At 41.8% G+C, this 19,703-nt stretch overlaps 1 protein-coding gene across 4 annotated transcripts in view; it reads left to right on the forward strand.

Moving 5' to 3' along the window:
- MECOM (MDS1 and EVI1 complex locus) overlaps nt 1–19,703 on the forward strand; it is a 326,912-nt gene that overhangs the window by 227,530 nt on the left and 79,679 nt on the right. The window lies entirely within an intron of this gene.

Genomic DNA, 19,703 nt, shown 5'->3' on the forward strand with positions numbered 1-19,703 from the left:
TGGTTTGTCCTCCCCACTCCTTTTACTGTATTTACACACAAAATCAGTTTTTTTATGTATATAGACCAGATAAATCAAGATCACTGTTCCACATTTAAACCCTCTTGCATCAGAGAACAGTAATTTCCATTTGATTCTCATTTCAGCATGCTTCCCTAACAGCAGCTTGAGTCAGCAGGGCACACTCTCACTGCAAGCTCCTGATTTGTCCATTAGGGATCTGTAGTTGCATGTGCAAAGGTGTCTTATCTGTTTTTAATGTTTTCTACTATAAAGCAGAAAAAAACCCCAATGCTGGTCAAGGCATCAGTTCATTTAAAATAGTTTGTTTCAGTCTCAATGCTGTTTTGAGATGGCTTTTATCCTGATAAGTATAAATGAGTGAAGATTTCCTCATGAGCTGAGAAAAACAAAAAAATACAAGGAAAAAATGATACCCTTCCTTTCTTCCAGTCATCCCTTTCTTCAGAAAGATGTCAAACAAAAGAGTGAAACCTGTTTTTTAATGCAGAACATTAATTAATTATTGGAACACAGTTAATAATGGCACACCTTCTAATGGTGTGAAGGTTCATTGCACTAATTAAGTTTCATATCAAAAAAAAATTGAGAGGCCTTGTTTCCTTCCTAAACTGCTTCCTTGCTTCATAATAAACCATGGTCCACAGAGACACAATTCCTGGAATTTGTCTTGTGTTGAATTGGATCCCTGAGAAGGGGACTCATCTCCTGGTCAGAAAAAGAGAAGAAAACAACAGTTTGGACAGTAGGGGAATGTAAATCAGTTCTTTGGTTCCTCGAGCTGATAGATCTCAAAATGCTTTATCTTGCCTACCCCAGTTGCATCCTTTCTAGATTAAACTTCAGCCTCCCAGTGTTTGTCCAGCCTTCCACCCCCCTTCAGAAAAAATGGGATGTGGAATGAAACATTGTGTGCTTGATAAGGGAGATGTAGATCTTAATGCCAGCACACGTCTGCTCACAGGCTTCCTAGAGAATGGGCATTTATGCTGATTAACAGCAACTGCAGAGAGGTTGGATGACTTTTGAAAATCCCTTCCAACCCATGACATTCTATGATTCTATGGAAAAGAGGTTAAAATTTGCAAAAGGCCACCAGCTGGTCTTTGATTTAAACCCAGCTCCAGAGAAGGATTTAGATGCTTCAGCACTGGGGACTTCAGCATCTAATCATTAAGCTTGTGGCTCCAGCAACACCTTTCCAGTAGCTGTGTAGGAGTGATCCACTCCTTTGAGCAGTGTCCCACCCCCTCCAAGCCCTCCCAGGTGCCCCCAGTTGGGGTCTGCAAAGCCAACATGCCATCTACATTCACCATCAGGGGCCACACTGACATGTGTGATATGCTGAATCCCTCTCCTCTGCCTCCCAAAGTTAAAGGATTAAGTTGCTTTAAAACCCTTTGATTGTATTAATTTCACATTTCTTCCTTGGGGAACGCAGTCGTCTGCTGTCTGGAGTTCCCCCACTCCAAATTACATGGAATGTTATGTATTCTTAGGAGTCTTGTCTTGTTGGGAATTACAGTGAATCACGACACTGTTCTCCTTTGCTGCACATTTGTTATCTGCCTTGCACGGTTCCCAGCAGTGTGGGGACAGTTTGTTGAGTGGCATGTTAATACCATTTATTTTTTTAAGCCTAACTAGGGGTATAAAATTCCTCGTCAAAATTCTGTCACGTTCACTGGGCACTAGTAAATGAGTATCTCCTTACAGCTGTTTTCTTTCCAGCAGAGGAGCCGAAGCTGGTGTGTACACGTAGGAGTGCTCAGTGTTCTCTGGGAAATGGGGCTGACAAAGAAACCTCTGAAGTCATCTAAGGCCAAATTCTTTCCACAGAAATCTGTATGTAGGGGACTCACATAACTTGCATATGTATAGCTGAGGGCAGATTTTGACCCTAGGTAAGCAAACAGCTACGACCAACCAGTTGTTTACTTTTCCTAGGGTTTTGCCTTTCCTGGTTATTAATATTGCTCTCATAAATTTTTTTGAGCTACACTTTCAAAACTCAAGACACCAGGCCCCAGAGGATGAAATACAGCAGCCCAATTACACACAGCCAGAGTCAGGCTCTAAAAGTCAGGAGTTTTTGAAAGACATGAACAATATTTAGAGAGCTGGTTAATATTAATTCCCTTGGGAACTATAAGTCTGGCCATTAATAGGCTTAGAGTGATAAAAATGGCAATATGGTGTGCACGTATAGATGATATTGTCAAAAGGAGGCAATTAGCAGCACAGAAAGCACATGCACATATGGTGAGCAGGTTGAAATGAGAAATACTGCCAGCAACATGATAACAGAGCTAATGGCAAAAGAAGAATGAAACAGTAGCACAATTTGTTTCTCAGTTAAACAGAGTGAAGATTTTTTCATACAAACAGATTTTCTTTCTCATTTTCTCTGGCTGTTGCTAAGGTCCCAAGTCAAGACATCAGACAAATGCTTCTTGTCTACCTTCCTACATGTATTTGACTGAGACTAGAGAATGTGATTATTTGCTGGAAGCTCTCAGAAATTGGGGTTGAAAGCCATGATCTGAGCCTCTCTGGAGTCAGTGGAAATAGTGGAAATGACATCCCAATCTGAAGTGTACCCCCCACTCAGGTCTAACTTGTGAAGTGTTTTAAATTGGCCAAATATTATGTTCCCTACCAACTCTTCTAATCTTGGGAGAGGAGCATTTGAGCCCAGACTCTCAGACTGACGGGCTCTGAGATAATGATTTCAGCGTGTGTCCAGCAGGTACTCAAGGGCTGGAGGAAGCTGTGCACAGCCCCTGCTCAGATGTTACAGATAATCGACTGACTTATCTCCCAAGTGCATCCAATGCCTCCTACAGGTTCATCTTTACCTCATTATGCTCTTTCAGGGTTAAAAATGAGTTTACAGGGCAGCTAAAACGCTCCCTGTATCCTTGGGTGGGGACAGCTATCATAAACACAGCCCCGCCAGCCTTTGAGCTGAGTGAGAGCTTTTGCATTTTGGCTTTGGAAAGGTACACACCTGTCACTCTAAAATGGAGCAGATGGGTTATAATCTTATCTGCTCACCCTGGATTTGTTGTCAGAAGGAAGTGAGGTAAGGGCAAGTGGTAAATGCAGTGAGGTTTATCTCTGCTGCTGGCCGTGCTCTTCTCTCAATGCACTGACTAAAGAAATTGGTGAAGGGGAACATTTTGACTTCCCCTCAACAATTGTGCTCTCAATTCTTATCTTATGATGTTGAATAAATAATTGATATTATAGGAGGAAAAGGCCCTGAAAGCAAACTGGTCCATTTTACAATTTCTTGTCATTTGATTACTTTTCTTATTCTCACTAGTGTGCTTTGGCCCATTTATTCCACTGACTGCTACTGAAAATCTCAGCACTTGTGAAATATTTTGGCAAGACCACTGCCTAAGATAGTGCCATTCTCTTCCTTTGTACAAACCTCGTGAGAAAAACCCGTGCACCCTGTGCCAGTGCTAGTAAAAAATGCCTTTTTAATAGTATGAGCTGCTGCTCTGTCCTATTGCATTACTCTCTCTCTTCTTCCAACTAATTATTTAGAGTTTGTTGCACAGATAGTAAAGTTTGAATGGTATTGGTATAATATAAATACTCTATAGTAGATATTTGCTTTTGGTGCTCTGCCTTTGGAATTATCTGTGCATATAGTGTGTGAGAACTACTTGTGCTTTCCTTAAGAGTTTGTCTTCTAAAAATTGCACATAACTTTAGAGATCTAGGCCTGATTATAGGGTCAGCAAAGGAAAGGGTAATCACTCAAGCTTCAGTGGGCCTAATCACTCCCTGTGGAGTGATAATTATTGTCCTTCACCACACTTAGAGTGCAAGCAGTGTCTGCCCTGTCACACAGCTTTATTTGCTTCCTGCCCTCTATTAGAATATTAAATCCTCCAACTGGCAAAGCGTTTTGACTCTCTAGGTTAAAAAAAATTGAGAAAAATGCTGTCCATTGGAGCAGAGCACTGAGTCATTCACGCAATAAAACGTGACACCTTATATATCACGCACTGAGAGAAGCATCAGGAAAGTTTCCAGCATGAAAACTACTGAAAGCTATGTCAAATATGGGCATTTATCATTTGTATATAGAAAACAGGAAATTATTTGGCCCATCTCATCCCAGATGGAATGTGGAAGACAAATCCAGGTCGGCAGAGCATAATTATTTACAACTCAGCAAATGAAAACCTGCACACCACTACTGAAAGCAGGCCAGGAAATAGCTAAAATATCAAAATGATCTGAAAAGGAACAGAAGGTGCCAAAAGGTTGAGAGCTTGTTAGAAGTTGACCTGGACTCACGGGCTTTGTAAAAAATTGAGAAAGGATTGAAATAAGTTTGGGAGAGTTAGAGGAAAATATAAACTCGTTTCCCATCTTGGCAATTGGAAAAGACTGGATTAGGCTGGAATTTGTTTTTTTTTTTTTTTTTTTTAATGTCCTGGAAGTATTAGACATCCCATTAGTATGTTTTATTTCTAATTCTAGTCGCACAAAAATGGTAGTATTACCCCACAAGATGGGAATACTTGCACATTGGAGATGGTGATAGTCATATCCCAACAACCTGCCATCTCTTAGTTTTGGGGCTAGTCTAAGGGTCACTGGAGTCAAATGGAGTCTTTCACAGGGATTTGGGTCAAACTCTTTTATTCTATGTTTACATAATTACAAAGCTCTTATGGCAGGAGCAGTTCAATAACAGGAGAGTACAAGCCAAGTTCTTAATAAATTTTTTCTGCTGCCTGTTTAGAGAAGATCTATCCCTCTGCAGTCCCAGCTCCACTTTTGACATTTTGTTACGTCCAACAATATTTAGGTTGTCTGATTTCTCCAGATCCAGCAGAATCAGTCTTCCAGCAGTTAAACCTGGCTCCCAAGCAAATGCTGGTTGTGATTTACTCGTAGCATTCTTTGGAAAGGGAGCAAATAACAAAGCTGAGCTGGTGTATTACAAAAATGTCAATTATGCTTTCCAAAAATCTCACAGCTGAGAAGCAGTCTTGAGAAGGCACGATGGGAGAGGTGTCACCTCACTAAGATGTAAATAAGGTTGCTGAGATGAGCAGATGTGGAGTAATCCTGGAGATTTTCATGCTTGAGTTAGGAACTGAAAACCTATGAAAAGGTTCAGGGTGGGATTCACTTCTGGACAAAAGGCAGTGAGAACTGCTAGGAAATGCATCAAAAGTTTTAAAAACAGATGCCTAAAGCTGGGCTCCCATGCCTGTGTTTAGAGTTCCGAAAAAGTTTGTTCTGATGTAAAAAAGTGTTGGCACTGGGCATCAGCATGTCCAGTTAAGAACCCTTCCCACTACATTTTAATGAAAAAACTAAAACTTAGAGACTGCATGATGTCTTTCACAAAGAGGCGTCCTTAAAAGAAAGACTTACTCAGCAGAGCAACTGCTGGAGCTGCAAAATGACCTCAGGAATCCACATACTGCAAGTAAATATTTATTGCCGTTGGATCGTTGGCCCCGAAAGCGCGCTCGTACTCTGGCGGAACCGTGTGGAAACTGAGTTCATGCACACGTTGTCAGCCGTGGGCCCTGCACCACATCATCAATCTGAGATAAGTATTTGGGAGGAAGAGGCTGGGTGTGCGGGGAGGCTGCGAGCTCAGCCCCGCGGCGTGAAGGGGAAGATCGTGCAATAGCAGAGAAATGGAGTGGGTGTTGTGAAAAACAAGGCACTGAGCTCCAGCAGTGAGGAAATGCATAGCAAAACTTCTCTTCTTTCCTTACCCACCATGAAAGAGCTGCTGCAATACTGACAATTTTTCTTTTTGTACAAATATCTGTTCTCATGGCACCTACTGTAACGCTTCAATGAGCATGTCCTCCTCTGAAAGGCCAGAGCACCATCTCCTAAAACTTCAGTCATCTCTTCACTGCCTTTTCCCTCAGTGTTCACACACTTATGAGATATTCTCTTAGTCTTGTCGTTAATTGATAAGCTTCACATTTGTATTATAGATGTCTTTAAAATGTAATAGAGTTTTTGGAGTAATTTCGTCCGACTGTGAGACTGTAGGTTACCACCTCTTAATGAGCAGCTGGAAGAACCGATACCACTGTCAAAATCAGTGAGTGCAAGATTTAACAAATAATCATAAAAAGAAAGGTAAGGAAGAATTGGACTAAGATCACCTTGAACTTTTGGAGTTTCTTTATAATTTCTAGGAATTCGACCCAAAGTCAATTAAATCAAAGGCTGCAGTTTTGTCAAAGCCAAAAAAGACATCCCCAAAACACTGCATTTACCTTTGTTCTGAGTTAAAGCAATTTATTATGTTATCTAAGGGGAAAAAAAAGCCATTTTGGTAGAAGATTATGTAGAACATAATTCTAGGGTTTTAAAGATGGTGGTGTTAGGCTGCAGTCTGAGGAAAATGGAAGAGGACAGTCTTCTATTTCCCCATATGTAGCAATAGCAATATATTTAGGAATTGCAGCTTAAGTTTCATGGAAATGTTAGGGCTGAAGCCAAGTCAAGCACTCCCACCAGAATAAAGATCTGTGCACATGGGCAGCACTTTCTGTGTGCAGCTCAAACCTCTTTGATGTTTATGGTGGATTCAAGTGAGTGAATGAATGCAACAATACTAAATGAAAAGCAAGATTTCCTGCACTACTACTGCTGCTTTTTCACTTCTGGCTGTGTTGTGACCATGTACTAATTTCCATGGGTATCTGTTCTCTATCATTAATAACTCTTTCTGGTGTTTTAATACTCATTTCCCATGTATTCTTCATCAAAAAAAATTAAAACTGTATTTTTTTGACCAAAAATCATTATTATTTGCTCATACAAAACCTGTTAAGGATTTCTTACATGACAGACCACTGCTAGGAGAAGAAAGGGATTTTTCCTGAGCAGCCACAGCAGAAGTATTTGCACAATTGTTCCTAATCTGTTGGTGTGTAATCTGCCATTTGCTGTGGCTCTTTCCTCCATCAGCCTGAATTATTAACACTGCCTGTTGGCCAAGACAAACACTACTCCAAACATCTCTCGAGGCCTAATTCAGGCTTTCCTAACTTGTCCGTTTTGGAGCTGAGGCTTTTAAATAGTTTAATCTAACACAAAATAAAAGGAGTGAAAGGGCTTGCCCTCATTTCAGTGAGAACTGAGTCTGGCCCTAACCCCATACAATAATTATTTCCTAGTTTTTCTTAACAAGGGCCTTGCTGGTTGCCCCCCATGATCAATATTTGCTGCAAGGAAGGAGTTCAGGGTTGAAAAGTTGCAATCTGAGACGATGTGTTCATTGCCATTGTGATTGGTTAGGGATAAAAGCTGGTGGAATACAAAACCCTTTTGAGTCTTAACTACAGTGCTGAACGCTATAATTATTTTAAAAAATACATATCCTGACTCTGCTTAGAAGCCTGTTTGCTATAATTCACCCCTGTGTTAATAGCCTCCTAACATATATGAATTTATGCTAAAATGGGTTTTAAACTACTAGATTTATGCCTTGGCAGACTGGTAAATGCACAATTATAGTTCATAATAGGTAGGTATCTGCTGTCCATTGATTTTTCTCTTGTTCTATTTCCTTCCAGAGTGATGTCATTAGACATTACAGGGATGACTAATATTCCCAAGGAATGACATTCACGTGCCAGAATGCCACACGTCGGCGTTCCCGTACGGGCGCCGGCACCTTTTGCCATAAGATGGCAAAAACACCCCCAGAATTTTTGCTGCAGCCTCAGCCTCGCCAGATCCGGGGTGGATTGGCAGCACAGAGGCAATTCAGCTAGGGGGAAGAAGAAAAAAAGAGATGAAACCACAAAAGCTGTTTAGGAGCTCTGGATATCTTTCTAATCTGATTGCTGGGAGTGCGTTTGGACTTGTATCTATTCATTCTGCGGTGACGGAAGTAAAGGAACTATCCAGTGAGCTATCTGGTTTTCCCAGAATTGTTTGTACTGCTGACCTTTATATCTACTCATTTATCCTAATTGTTTTGAGCTGTTTGAGGAAGAATCTCAGATGAGAAAAGCAACTCAGTATGTATCAGAGATCCTATCTGCTGCAACTTTTGTTTTAATTTAAAGCAGACCCAGCATCATTTTGTGCGTCGGTTGCGTAGTACCAAAAGCAGGAATTTGTTGTGGGATTTTTTAATAAAATCACAGGCCCAAGGCAGAGGTCCCTGGACACAGGGAGTGTGAGCTGGGGGTGGGGTTGCTAGGACGCCTCTTGCCCAAACGCATTTCCTGATGTTCCCTGGCTGGAACAACTTTTGATGTGGTGCTTTGTTGTGGGAGAGTGGGGAGCACCATTTCAGGGAGGTGGCCAAGCTGGCTCTGTCAGCTGTGCCTGAGTCCAAGATAGGGGAAATGCACTGCCAGACTGTTATAGCGGGAAATCTGGCTCTTGATATCCATAAAACTCCCTCTCCAAGTGGAATTTCCCAGATTAAATGAGAATATTGAGTTTTCTCTGTATGCCTTGTATGAAATCGAAGTCGGGCATGCTTTACTTCTTCCGGGGGATGTATTAAATCTATAATAGCTGTGTTTTTCTTCCTCCCTCCATCCAACCCCCATCTCTTGGAAGGGAGTGGGAGGCTTGTGACATATACAAAGTGTTTGCTGATGGCTACTAGAAAAGAATCTGGGTTATCCAATAAACATGCCCCAAACTTTCAGCTCATAGGGAGCTTAGGTTCAAACAGTAGCTGCGACTACTGCGCAGTGGTTATGGAGCGAAATAGCAGAGTGATACGCAGGAGCTCACACCAAGTATATCACTTTGCTTCAGAATTCCTGCATTTGCTGCTAATGCAGGGAATAGCCTTTGAACTCTAATCTGGTGTCTCCGGAGTAGTTCATAACCGAAGGCACTTCTTTCATCGTAACAGGGTGACAGTGATCCAGACTTGCAGAGCATTTGGTACCGTCCCAAAGCAAGATAATAAAGCAGATAATGCTGTGGGGTTTGCATTCCTGAGCATACCAGCCCTTCTCAGAGACGTTGAAGGGATCCTGCCTTGCAACTTCCTCCTGACACAAAGAACTATTGGTGTCATTGTCTTGCATGAAGAAATATGAATAGCATTGTCTTGTAAACAAGAAAAAACAAAACACAGCATTTTTCCCTCAGTTTGTGCACTAAGCCACCAGCACGACTATTTCTTCAGCTTTTTTGAAGAAAAAAGGCAGAGTAGGACCAGAGAGCAAAGTGTATGTTTTAACACTGCTGTGAAGCCATCACCTGTAAGGAACATTTTACCTGGTAAAACTTCTGGGTTATCCAGTCATTATTGTCACCAGGGTTGGTCATTAAGTAAGATATTTATCTTAACCGCTTAAGATCTAGGCAAGCTGTGTGTTTCTAATATTTAGTTGAATTTACCTTGAAAAATCCTAAAATATTTTGGCACAACCTGAGTTTTCATTCCATAAGAAATACAGTTCCATCTCCACTTGTAAACTACTTGTTTGCCTTGGTTCAGGTAGAAGAGATCTCATCTTTCTCTTGGCCAGGACTGGGCTGTCCCCTGGAGCCCTTGGCTGCCAGTCCCCAGGGTCTGCAGAGCTCTGGATAAGCTGCTTAGCTGCACCCTGGTGTGGCCTGGTGCTCACTCAACCTGAGGAAAATACTGAGATTTTAGATTTCTACAAGATATCTCAGTTTAGTTTATACATCACCAGCAGTTTTTCCTCATCCCTTTAAAGGAGTGCATCCTTTCTGCTTTCATTAAAAAAATATTGTGATCTCACTGTTTAGTTGGGTAGGAAAAAATTCCTCCATAATAATATTAATTTTTTATTCGGTTTTTATGGTCCCTCAACTTGATTATGAAGACAATAATGTAATTTGAAAAACCTTCCTTTTTTATTTCAGCTTCAGCAGAGCTACTAAACGTGGGTGTAGATAAATGACCACAGGAAAACTTCACAAAATTACTGTTTACACATAATCTGACAATGAGCCATAATTTGATTGCTAAAAAAATCATTTTGTGTACCTCTGCCCCTATTCTGCTGGATAATGAAAATTTATATCTATGTTTCAGACATCTGGGGAGGATGTGACAGCTTTGGGGCCGAATGAAAGATTATGCCACAGTGACCCCTGTCAGCATTTCCTCATGGACTGGTTACCCGAAACCCAGCAGCATTTAGGCTACTTCTTTTTCCTTTTGCTCTTCTTTTTCTCATCTCTTTTCCTTTTTGTCCTTTTTATTTAAATTTTCTTTTTCTTCTTCTCTTTATTTTGTTCTTTCTTTCCTCTTTCTTCTCTTACTTTTTCTCTTTATTTTTCTTTTTTCTCATTCTCTGTCTTTTCCCTGTTTTTATTTATTTACTTTTTTCTTTTTTCTTTTATTTTTTTTTTCACCAGAACAGTGACTTTATTTTGGAAGGTTAATGACACTGTAAATCTAATAGGCCATTTTAGTGCCATCATGTGGGTATTAAAAGTCATGTGACTGGTCAGGATCCCATATGGAGTGTCCTGGAGTTGTCTTGCATAGGAATGGCAAGGCTCTTATATGGCTGTAAGAGCTAGGTATGTTTTCAATTACTTTCTAGGACAGATCTGCTTTGAAATTAATTTGAAGTCTTTGCCTATGGTTGTGTTTGTCACCTCTCTCAGATTATCCTTAGTAAACACTCGTGTATCAAATTCACCTTTGATTCTCTCTAGAGATAATCTGTGCTGCTTAATTTATTTTTGCCTCAGGACTAAGAATAAACATTTCTTTGTGCTTGAGGTGCACAAATGGATCAGAAAAAGCAGATTTTCCCAAAGTCAGTGTATCCCTCTGCCTCTGTTGGCACGGGCTCCTTGTGCTCTATTTTCTGTCCCCAAATCAATGCACATCCCAGGTGTCACTATGGGAACACCCCTTAAAGACCCCAGTGCTTCCCAGTCGCACTGGTGGAGACATTTCAGGACTTCTGGGTTGTACATGGGCTCTGAAGACAGGAAGGAAATCACACAGACAGGTAGATAGGTGGGAAACAGGTAGAAAAATGTCAGGCAGAGGATACTTGAGAGCATCCTGTGGAGAGAGAGGAGGTCTGGAGAGTCTGTTGGGATCTGCTGTGAGTCCTCATTTGGTGCAGATAATCATAGACCCAGGTTTGCTCTTGTGTGCACAAAATACATCCAGATGTTTCCAAGAACTGACAGATTTTAATGAGGGATTTGGATGCCAAGGCTCACCTTCAAAACTTGTGTTTCCCTCTTTCCAGTGACAAAATATTGAGGCTATGGAGGTTTTAGGTGTGCTGTGTTCATTTTATTCACAGACCTGTTCAAAAGCGGGGACTTTTCTTCATAAATGTCCATTTTGTTAAATCTCTCTGTCTGCCGCAAAAGATTTCCGCTAAGCCCCACCAAAATTTGTTTACTTTGGGAGGAGATTCTCCTGAAGCATAAGGATGATATAGAGTTCAAAAATGTGAATGATGTGGTAACGAAGAGAACTCCCTCATGCCTCGTACATTTGGATATTTCAAAGAGCAGTGACTGTATCGCTTCCCATGGATGTGGCTCCAGGAAATGAATAATGCTGAGGAATGATCAGAGATGAGCCTGCAAATGTTCACCCATCTCCTTCCCTCCTGCGTTTCTCCCCTTCCACCTTGCACTCATTATTCTAAAATGTGTTTTTCTGTGGGAATGAGGAGTTTGGAGCCTGGGGAGTGGGGTGGTTTCTGAGGCCCTCTGAGCATTCCCACCCTTCCTTTGCTCTCTGTTTATTCCTATTTAAGTGGGTGGGTGCACAATGGATGCACTGCAGATCCAAAGGAGGGCTAACTCCAAACCTCAAACATTCCTGACCCAGGGACTTCTGTATCACCTTTCCCTAACAGACTTACCTGACCTATTTGGGAGTTTATTCAGCAAACCTGCTGCTTGGGAGGAACAACTTGTCTGCAACGTGCCAAATCTTTCCTCAGTCACTCACAGCCTCGTGTGACCCCAAAGGGAGTCAAGCCCAGGCTGGTTCCACCAGCGTGTGCTGGGTGAGCTCATCCGTCAGGGAAGCCAGAACAAAAGTCCTGCTGCCCACAGAGCTCAAGGTGCCTCCTGAAAGGCTGGCTTTGAGTTCAGCCAGCATCAATGAGTGGCAAAGGTCCTCATCCCCTGCTTATCAGGTCTCCAGCGGAGTGTCCCATGGCTCCCAGGGGACCAGGCAGACGGATTTCCTTTCCAGAAAAAACAAAGAGCGGAGACACGGGATATGTCCTGTGTCTCCCTGATATACTGCAGGATCACCCACGTTAGACACAGCCAGGCAGCTCCTCAGCAAGACACACACTCCAAAATAAGAGACCTGATGGTTTTTGTGGAAGAAGGGACAACACTGTCCTTGCTGGCAGCCTCTAGGGTGGCTTTGCTCAGCATCACCGTAACAATGCCACCTCTTCTGTTTGCCATCCTCACATCTCCTGAGCAGCTCTTGGCATCTGCTTTTCACGTTCACTCCTCACTTGCCTGGAAGCTTCTGCTTCTACCTCCAAAAAGTCCAAAAATTACAGTGTGTGCACTCAAAATGAACATGTAGGTCACGGCGCTCTTTTGCCTTGAACCTACCCCGTACCTACCTTGATCCTGCCCATCACTGGTCCTGAGGAGGCACATATTGCACTGTTGTGATGGTTCTGCAGTGCAAACACTGCAAGTGCTCCAGGTTTTTTTGTGGAGTGTAATGTTTAAACCTTGATCTGACATTTTTTCTACCAAGGACATGATATCTGTACTTTTCCAGCAGTGAGAGCAATGGAATCTCTTCACTTAGGCTTCCTGAAGTCTTTTTAGTGGATAGAAGTTCTCAGAGAAAGGACAAGTGTCAGCAGTAATCTCTACTTCCCCACGTTCCACACCTGTGACCTTAAAAAATTAGCAATATCTGTCATAAAGCCAGTGTATTCGAATGCTTATTTGTCGTTTTCTTTTAATGCTTTTATTTCTGCAATCTCTGTCAGAATCAATATCCCTCACTCTCACATTCACAGCCCGTGGTATCAAATTTCATCTTAGCATGACTTAAAATATTCACACTATCAGGTCCATAAGCATTACATCCACATTTTTTTGGAGGAAAAAATATCCAAGTTATAAACCATAGAAAAATAGGGCTTGTAATGAAAATGCTGACAGCACATTAACTGTCACTGGGCACTGCTATAAACAAGTGTTATGTTCATGTGTAGGAGAGAAAATCCATGCAGGGCTGGGCTTTACCAACTTTGGGGACCAGCAGTGCACAGTTACACAACATATTTATTTGTTTTCCGTGAAAAGACACAGCACTGCAGTGCTGCATGGCAATATGTTGCTAATTACCTAGTGCTCCACTGGAATGGTGGCTGGCTCTCTGGATGCCTCAATTTCCAAATTAGAATTTGGAAAGCCATCTGAAAACGAGAGAAAACAAACCAATAATAATAATAAAAAAAAAACCAAAACACTTAATTGCTCTCCTAAACTGTGGAACAGTTAATTGTTCTGTAAGCAGCGATCCATTCCCCTCTCTCATTTCTAAATCAGCTCTGACAATGTGTTTTGCACCAGGAACCTGGCATATTAGGCAGTACTAAATGTTTTAACTGTGCCTGTAAATTTGAATCTGTCATTTTAAACTTTTCTCATGGCTAATTTTATTATTGAGAAGGGAGTTTCTGCTCCTTTGCCAAGTGCTGGAGCCCAAGAATTCCTGGGGTGCTCTGAGGGCTCTTGAAGTCAGCCCCTGCCAAAGTCAGGTCTGCTAACCCCGTAAAAACCCCTCAGTTTTTTGGTAAATGTCCTCCTGCATCCACCCTCCTGTGGTGGCCAGCAGAAGGTGGGGTTGCTGCTGGGCTGAGAGCAGATGTGAGGTTCCCCAGTCCTGCACTGGTTTCACAGCTGGGCTCTGTGGGATATTCCCAGTGCAGCCAGTTCCATCTCCTGGCTGCACATTTCAGGGCCAACATCTCCTGCTGGGAAAGGTGGTGGCTGCCTTTGTGTGCGAGCCTGACCTGGAGAGCAAAACCATTTACAAACAGGTCATTTCCATTTTGGATTGTCAGAGCTGGCAGGAGGAGGAGGAATTTTAGGGAATCAAACAGCCACTCAGAGGAAAAGCTCATATTAAACAACACAAGGTGCATAGGGCAGTTGAGTAATTCTGTATTTACATGAACGTTGCAGCAAATGCCCTGTAATAACAACACTTTTTTTTTTTTTTTTTTTTTTTTTTTTTGAGCTCTTTAGGTTTTGTGTTATGAGAAAATATGGAACATAAATCACACGGAGCTACTCCTGGCCTTAAGCCTTCAGGATGCATTTGTTTGAAATCAAGAGCCAAATTCCCTGGATCGGACTAAACATTTAGGTGCCAACTGGGGCGAAATGCCAGCCTTTGAACTCCTGCACATTATGGCTGATGTGATCCATATGCAGGACTTGAGTCGTGCTCCAAAGTGGTTTCTTTTAATTGATTTAGCAAATTAACAATATTAGGCCTTCTGTAGGATAGAAAGTACATTACTCACCGTGCCCTTATATTACCCTGAAAGGAAATCTATTGTTCTTTTGTAATGAAATGGTATCACAAGGAAAAAAAAAAAAAAAAGGTAGCAGTAGCAGGTAAAAGGAATCACATTCAGCTGTCAAGCATGTTTAATGAGGAATTTTAATTATGAGGCTGGAAATCAATGGGCATAACTTTAGCAATGAAGTCTTAAAGGGAAACTAAATTGCTTTCTATCTTGCAAAGTTTACTGAAGCAGCTTGAGCGGCTGCCAACCATCATTGTTCTGAGAAAAGGAACTTGAGGAAATTGCAAGTCACACTGTAGCGTTTATTGTAGGCATATTCAACAACAACAAAAAAGGAGGATTTCCATGGATTCATGCTTAATGGGTTCTTCCTAACTGATTCATCTCTGCCCTAGGATTCTTTAGAACCCTTGGTTTCACATGCTGTAAAAAACCTGTTCTTAGGAGAGCACCAAGGAAAGGTTGAAAACTGATAGTTTATGATTCATAGAAGATAAAGATCACTTCATTTGTTCTTTACTCTGACGAATGTGGGCTGTGAGGAACAGCATGGTGTAAACTCTCCATGCAGTGAGAACCTAAACCTCCAAACCCAGAAGTAACATAAGAAAATGGTACTGAGGTCTCTGTAGTGTTTCCTAACCAGGAGCTGTTGAGTTGTCCTCAGGATGCTCCTGTAAACTCTTTTTGGTGTTTCCAGGGCATTGAAGCTGCTGTAGTTTTGTAACTGTACTGTGATTTGTTTAAGCTAAGTATGCCATGTACAGCCAAATACAGTGGCTACTGGAAAATGGATCCCCAAAATACCTCTCAACATCACCTGTGAGGCTGGGCTCAACTTCAAGCACAAAAACAAGCTCAACCCTGCTTCCAGTTCTTTCTGGAGAAACTAGGGCAGAATTAAGTCAAAATGCTTCAGAGTACCACAAGAGGTGGTTTTGGAAGGCCACATTTCTGTCTCTGTTTTAGGCATTCTTTGGTTTCTCATTAAGAGCTGAGAGCTGCAGTTTCTCAGCACCGAGTCCTTGCTGCTACAGCTCATTGCTTCTCCTGTTTTTGGGGCTGCTGCAGTTCTCCCCTTTATGGTTTAAATCAAGGCACATCTCTGACTGCCCCACTGTCCCTTGGAACCCTCCCATCACTTGGGCACCCAGAGTTTTAGTGCCCGTGCTTGGGAATTAATGGCCTGAATTAACATTTGGGTATTGCAGCAAAGGGTGTTCAACAAACCCTTAATGCAGGTAGGGGAGAAGTACTTTTGAAACCAATCTAGTTGCCATTCCATAGAAAATCCAAGCCATAGATCACAGTTATTGGTATTTTAAAAGTGGCAGTGCCTGTTAAAGGCTGGCTATTCCCTAGAATATAGAGATATTTGGGGCTGCAGTGGAGACACACTGGCAGCAGAGTGGAAGCTCTGAGCTCACCTGCCAATGCTCTGCCTGGCTTAACTGCTATCAGTCGCTCACTTTCATGAGTCTGAAATCCATCTAGCCCCAAAAGAAAGATAAATAAGAACAAGTCACTTTTCACCCTCCAGACACAGGCCGAGGAAATTATTTCAAATAAAATATATCATCTCAAGCAGGGGCAGATGAAATAGTCTTCTACTAAAGTTGTTCTCCCAGTTGACAGAACAAATTATGGAATGTCCTCCAGTGGATATCTTAAGTATCTTTTCTGAAATCATAATTATATTCAGCTCTTTGGCAAAAATACTGAATTCTGTGTCTCTGGAATTTAGTGATGCCTAAAAATCTCCGTAGTAAAAGATAAAAGTAGCTGCAAGCTTCAGAGGAGTATTTTGGTCTGTTCCCTGAGGAATAAGGGGACCTTCTCCCCTCTCATCATCACGAGAAGCTTCACTTCCAGCCACCCTCCAATGAGCTAGTTTCCCAAATGAATTGGTTGGTTTAGCCTTGGTGTCCACAGCAGGGGACTAATTTTATTAAGGTCCACAGCACAACATGCAATTCAAACACCAGAAGGGCTCCTGGGCAGTTCAAAGCTTTCCTCTACCCCTTTTACTTTAAGGCAATTTAGGGTCGTGTGTTTATGGTGCACGTATTTGGCTTTCTCTATCTCTTGTGGGAACCACTCATCTTGACTGTCAGTATATTTTTGATAAAATTGAGGTAGAGATGAAGCAGACTATATTCCACAAGAAATCTCACCCACTGTATCTATAAATTCTCTCTCTCATCTCCTGTGAGTGTTGAATGAGCCTTCAGGTGTCCGGTGCTATTTCTCTTATGGTGCTCCAAGAGGCCACATGAGATGGAGCAGGGGCTGCAAAGCCCAGGAAATTTTACCATGGTCAAAAATAAAGTAAATCCTGCTCACCTCTCCCATGCCTTCACCCTTCAAAGGCAAGTGTGTTTTTTCATCACTGGTGCATTTTATACTCCCGTATTTATAGTGAATATAGGCATTCATGTCGCTTCAAAGAAAAGATCCTTCCTTTGAAAATGTTGAGATAGGTTGTTTTCAAGTACATGTGTGGGGGTTTTTTGGTCATATTGGGCAGCAAACCATTGATGTGTACATACCAGACATCCAAGCAGGACTCAAACATGTGGAGGAGCTGGGGACCAAGCAAGGAAAGGAAAAGAGGAAAATTCTTCTCTTACACTCCTGATGGAGATGCACAAGTAGAATCATTTTTTAAACATATTTTCAATTGCTGAAGGAATGTTTGTTGCTAAATATTCACATGCCAAGTGATGTGTAAGTCTGTAAGCTCATTTTAATGTCAGCTGTGGGGCCTGTTATGACATTTTTCCTGGATCATTCCAGTCTTCTGTGCACAGCCGGGGGCTGCTGTGGAAATACCATGGCCAGAATGGTGCATGTGCACAGCCAAATACAAAGTCATTGGGTTAAGGACTGGTTCTCCTAAGGATTTAGTAACTTTGTTGTCTTTTCACTGCATTTCTCAACCTCTCTGTTGCTTTTACTCCCACAGAAATACATATTTTGTACAGATAGACGTTTATTTTCCAGTGTATTCACTTGTTGATGAGTCTGTTCTGTGTCTGTTCTGCCCTTCTTTACAATTTTTGCTGAAATCCACAAAATCCATTCCAGCCCATGCCATCGACCAAAATCCTCATCAATTTTTCAATGAATTTCTAATGCTATCAGAGGGTTAATATATGAGATGATCCCAGTGTTGTGTCAGAGCAAAACCTTTTGAGCAGGGGATGGATGTACAGTGCGGCACAGCGTATAAATCATTTTCAAATTAGTATTCCCTACATCTGGAGAAGAGTACATTTGTGTGCCTGCATAAATTGCCTGCGAACACATTTCAAAACCCTACGCTTAATCTTAGCAATGAACATTTCAAAAAGTAAATTAATATCTTCAAGGCGAAGAAATACAGTATATTAAGCAGAAGCCCACTGGAAACTGTATAGTTAAGAATCTGTCAGCCTTTCCATTATAAGCTCTGTTTTTTGAGGGGTTTATAACTCAGTTATAAAATTTCACACTGGGCTAAAGGTTGGCACGTATCACCTCAGTTTGGCAGGGTGACATTTTATTAGCTCTGAAGGAGTTTTGGATCCCACGTCAATGGGATATTATTTTAAACCACAGAAATTAAGTTTAAATAACTTGGGGTATGGCTGAGCTGTAGGAAGGTGAGACAAGCAGGATTGAAGGCCAAAGTGATGCTGTTGACTGGCAGAGAGGTGACACCAGAGGTGCCAAGGCTGAGGTTGGGATTGAGCATCGGCCCCAGAGCCAAATTTCTTTCCTGTTGTCCCTCCCCCTTAATGTGCCTTTAATTCACATCTTTATGGTTAAATGTATATCGTGCTGAGGTTACAGGTCTAGCTGGTGGTTTATAAATTAGGCTAATTAACATTACAATAGTACTTTCTGAGTGTGGGAGTATGTTTGTGGGTGGATGTGTGTGTGTGCAGACCAGAGCGCTCCTTGGAAACAGAAACGGGATTAAAGCGTCTGCGGGAATTGTAAATTTATTGTGTAAATAGCTTTATGATTTGTTGTGTGTTTGGATTAATGCAATATATATCCATTTTAAACATTGATCTTTAAGCGAGTAATGTAATAAATCTGAATATTCCTTCAAATTACTGTTTACACTGGCCGTGCTATAGATTAAAGGAGACAGTTGCCTTTATAAATTTAGTTGTAGGGTACACGGGTGTGTATAAATACTTCTGTTTCCAATTATACCAAACAATGATGATAAACTGTTGTGAGTTGTCTGGACAATTGTACACAGCCTGAGTCATGAGAGGGATGATGCTGGGCAGTGACTGATGCACACATGGCACAGGGGGTGGGGGGGAACTATTGTTTGGACCAGGAAATGTGTAAATAGGCACCTAGAATAAATTCTATGAACTTATTGAAATGAAGACACAGTTCCTTCCCAGCTGTAATGCTTCTAAATAGGGGGAACTGTGTCAACTCGCCAAAATAGGGAAACGTGGTTGTTTTTTGTTTACAGAAATTTTAGTGGTTTGTAGAAGGTGTTCAGAAAAATGAGTTAGGTACCCTTGGCATTGGGTTGCTTTTGGTTTTCCATACCCAAAGCTGCTGATGGGGCTGGTTTTCATGCTCCATATTATTGATCAGATTTAATTTGACAGATGGGCAGCACCTCAGAAGGGATAGTGGTTATCACTGTAACCTCTTAAAAATGTATTTGCACCAAACACTGTGGCTTTAAACACGGAGTTAAGACAAGCCAGAGTTCCTAGGCATGGAAGTCCATTTAAGGAAATAAATATATGGGCTTAGTTTTAATTTTGGTCTTCAAAGAGAAAGTCTGTGGCCACCAGAAGCTCTCTGAGAGACAACTGGCCCTCAGGCAGTGGCCAGGGTGGTCTGTGGTCAAGGGGCAAGCCTCTTCCCAGGCAGGTTCTTCCCTTCCTGAGTCACAGCTGGGGGATGAGGCTGCCTGGCCTGTCCTGGTTTGGATCAACACGTTTAGAGTGGCACAGCTGAGGGAACCACTCAGTCTTGCTGCAGATGCCCTATGGTGACATCTTAAGTGCTCAAAATCAGCTTCCAAACAATCCACCAAAAAAACCAAATCCCTAAAAAATATTCCTTCTGCAGACACAGCAGGGAACAGTTTTGTGTTGTTGGTAAGAAAAAAAAAAATTGTTTTCT

Source organism: Prinia subflava, chromosome 11 (genome assembly GCF_021018805.1).
Source record: "Prinia subflava isolate CZ2003 ecotype Zambia chromosome 11, Cam_Psub_1.2, whole genome shotgun sequence".
NCBI classification, from domain to species: Eukaryota; Metazoa; Chordata; class Aves; order Passeriformes; family Cisticolidae; genus Prinia; species Prinia subflava.